The following is a 4,250-nucleotide window of genomic DNA, read 5'->3' as shown; positions in this document are numbered from 1 at the left end:
GAATAATTGAATCGAGAATCATATTGAATGGAGTTGGATTAAATAGTGGATGAATGTGATGTAAGGTCAAAAGGGGTCTCAATTCCCACGGCCATTTTGGATGGTTGAGAAAATAGACAAAGTCATCACATCATTATGTCTAAAGTGACTTTTGTGTGTTTGGACCTTTTTGGTATGAGAAACTTGTCTTTTGAATTTCTTTATTTTATACATTAATGTTTCTTAATAATTTTTATGGGCCGCTTCAAAATACAATACAGTTTAATCATGAGATATAGTACATCACTAATTTAAATGTCACATTTTGTGAAGGATTATCATAATTATGGTATAAATAAAAATTTCTTTTAAGTATTAGAACTTAAATAATACTATTAATTTAGTATTATTTTAAGTTTAACTAACATTAATTAAAATAATACTATTAATTTAGTATTATTTTAAGTTTAACTAATATTAATGAAAATATATTATTAATATATAATTTAAAACCATGTATATAGTAGAAATTGATAGATAAATTCAATTTATGATTTATAAAAAAATTGCATATAAACTATCTAATTAACTTACTTCTAAAACATTGTGAATATAACTTATCATAATAAAATATTGAATCATTTATGAAGAGACATATATACTACGTAAAAAGGTTTTTAAGGGGTTCTCAAAAAATCTCTAAAATAAGAATCAATTCTCACCCATTTTTCTTTAAAAACTATATTTAATTGCGAAAGACTTAACGAGAAACTTGCACTACACATACTCTTCTAACATGTAAAAGTCACTTTTGGGTTAAAAAGGAAAAACAAGAAAAAACATCTTCAAAGGGCTCCTTAGTCATCTTTTCTTTATTTTTGTTGGGATAGATTTTAGTCATATTCTGATACTAGTTCATTAAATGTTAAGTTGGAGAACATGGTTTCAACATGTACATATAAAAATATATCTCTCCATGTCACCTAGCTATACTGAAAACAAACCCAACAGCAAGTTATGAAAAAAAATATTAATAGTTAAAAAATCTCCAAACTTATTATATACTATGTCCATAAATTCCATTAAGTTCTTTTTTATTAATCTCCAAATATTACTAGTAAATTACTTTTTATGTTTCACAAAAAGTATCATTTTAGAGTTTTATTTTTGTTTCACAAAAGTATCATTTTACATTTTTAATGCATTAGTTTATATTTTTAATGTATCTTTTACATTAGATTTACTAGTTTTATCTTTAATTTATGATTAAAATTAAGTCAATAAACACTTATTAAGTAAGGGCATATATGTATATTTTAATATTTTTTTTAATTTGTGTGAAATATATCAAAGTAACACTCTTTACGGAAAAAAATACCCAAAAAGATAGCGAATTTATTCAATTAATTTTTGACATAAATTTAAGTATTGTGCAAGGGTTATGATAACACATGGACATTAAATGATAATAATATCATGCCACTATTGTATGACATACGCATTGAATTATGCCTCATTCGTTCCAACTTAGTTAGCATATTTTATCTTGCAAATGGCCTATAATAACTTAATAATAGAAGTTGGTGTTTTCGATTGTACAAGAACAAAATAATTTTCCATATTAAGATGAATTATTCTGTCCCTAAAACAGTAAAAAACATAATGAACACATTAGTTTGGTTTATAATCAACCCGGATTAGTTATATATAGTTATAGCTATTGATGGCATAATTTCTATAGTTTCGGCTAACGATTACTATATTTGTTAATGATGGTCATCAATAATGGCAGGAAGTGGCAAGTGGTCATGGTATAGCTGACTAGCTGCTAGACATATATAGATGCGAATGAACGAACACAGGTCGGCGAAGATACTTGTATATAATATTGGACAAGTGAAATAATAGGTTTCCAATATGAAAACTTTCAAAATTGTACATTTTAGCAGCTCCATTCGAAATAAAAATCTAACGACCTAATATTTCTTCATGATAAACTTTGTTAATTATATAACTATCCTAAGAGGAAGAGAACAAAAGAATCGTAAAAGATTTATAAAGTTTTCGCGTATTACTTAGAAAGGTTTTCTGGTACTATTACATATATGAAAAGTTTTACTAGCTATTTTTTTTATAAAAAAAAAAATCATATCATTTATAATAATAATGTGGGTTCTAGTGCACATGATCGATCCATCAGGCATCAGATTTATCCGTCAAAGACATACATGTTTCAGCGTTGCTCATAAAATCCATTTTGTATCTTAGTTAAAAAAAAGTTAAGTTTTAACTTTTAAGTTTTAACCCATAACGTACAAGACCGTATTAACACACATTTTTTAACCGGTATGGACCTGTTTAACTAACCGCATGCGACTCTATTGGTTTAGTAGTTTTGACCTCTACTCGCGAACGGAATCAAACAAAAAAAGATTAAAGTTTGTGGAGGATGCATGATTCCTTATTGGCGATGCAAGCAATGAATGAATAAAAACGAAGAAGAAGTTACATCAATCAAGACGACTAGACGAGGGAGGTGAATGAGAAAACAAGCATTCTCTGCCACTAATTACTTTTCCAATTGTCTGTAAATTATCCTTAAATAGGCTAATTTGGTCGGTTGGAGGAATCTGTTTTTGTATGTCTAGTTAAAGTAAGTAGAGTTAATTAAACCCTAAATTAATTATTTGGATTGTAATTCTAAGAATCACAAATAATGGAAGGAGTGTATTTGCTTTGCTTTATGTAGAATAAAGCAATAATCACTTTGACTAATCTCCTTTTTTATTACAGAATACAACTCGTTAAGCTCCTCCCCACGTTTCGGAATAATCATTCACTTTGATTGATACGGTATAAGTTGTACACAACAAAAGGAAAAGAGAAAAAAATAAATAGTATGAACCTACGAGGAAAGAAGGTCATTAGAATAATAGATTAAAGGAATCTATTGCATGTTTTTGGGGTGCTAAATCATAACTAGTGGTAATTAAAAGAATAAGAATTAGTAGTAAATAGACTAAATTTTTAAAATGAAAATGTCTTCCTTAATCTATGGTTCAATTTTGTTTCTGTTTTTTATACACACACCAACAGTATGGTTAATCATTTATAAAAATGAAATAATTATATTAGATAATCTTTTTGTAGAATAAAGCAATACTCAGGTATGTATTTTTTCTTTGTCATCATGGACTGAAGAATTAGTATATATACTTGAACTCACTATAGATAGATAAACCCGTGCAATTTGTTTGTATGGTATTCCTTTTTGTTAGTAATGTTTAGTCATTGAAGGTTTATTATATTTATATATATGATATCATTCTATTTATTCGAATAACAGATATCACAATCTCAAAACTAAGTTTTATACTTTTGGCATAAAACTAAACACAAACAAAAGTATATCTATCATGCATTCATGCTATAAGTTATCTTTATATGTAGTTTCATTCATTAAGTTATTTAAATATATATACAAAGTCAAGCCCAAAATATTTTTAAAAGTTGAATTAAGTAATTACGTTAATAATTTTTGTCTAAACTAATTCATACGTAGCACTGTAAATTTTCTATGAGAATGGAGAATGTATTTAACTATTGTTACATAATTGTTACACGAATCAAGCGCTCTCTTCCCTAGAGACTTAGAAAATAAATTTTATATTCAATTATTGGAGGGTCGTGGGGTGGCGAATGAGTGATACCGTCACGGCGCATGTGCGATTCCTAACCCTCATCCACGGAGAGTATTGCTTACATCGAACGGTAACAAAGAGGCCTGTGATAAAGGGCACAGGTGACTCTAGCAGATCATCAAAATCTCAAAAAAAAATAGGAGTCAGTATATGAATGAAGCTGTTATATAAGAGCAATAAGATATTGGAGTTGACTTTTTTTTTTTTATGTATGATATTTTTTTGGGTTCAATGCATAATAATCTGCCTTTTCTATATAAATACACAAACACATATAAATATAACATAAGCTCAAAGACTAACCAAACCCATCATCTATCATCATCTTCATACAACTTCTCTATATATATCTTTCTTCAGAACCTCAGTTTCAAGAATCTCTATGTGTTTTTTGTCTCTGCTTTTTATAAGATTCGGTTTCTGAGTTTGGCTTCTTCTTTTTTGTGAGGTGGCTATCTTCGTTCTTATTCTTCTTGAAACGTAGTAACAGCTTTATAAAAATCCTTGAAAGCATGTAAAGTTAAGTCCTAGATCCATTTTCGTCTCCTTCCTTCAAAAAAAAAAAAAAAA

The sequence above is a fragment of the Camelina sativa genome, chromosome 13, assembly GCF_000633955.1.
Source record: "Camelina sativa cultivar DH55 chromosome 13, Cs, whole genome shotgun sequence".
Taxonomy (NCBI): domain Eukaryota; kingdom Viridiplantae; phylum Streptophyta; class Magnoliopsida; order Brassicales; family Brassicaceae; genus Camelina; species Camelina sativa.
Note: the sequence above shows the minus strand (reverse complement) of the source record.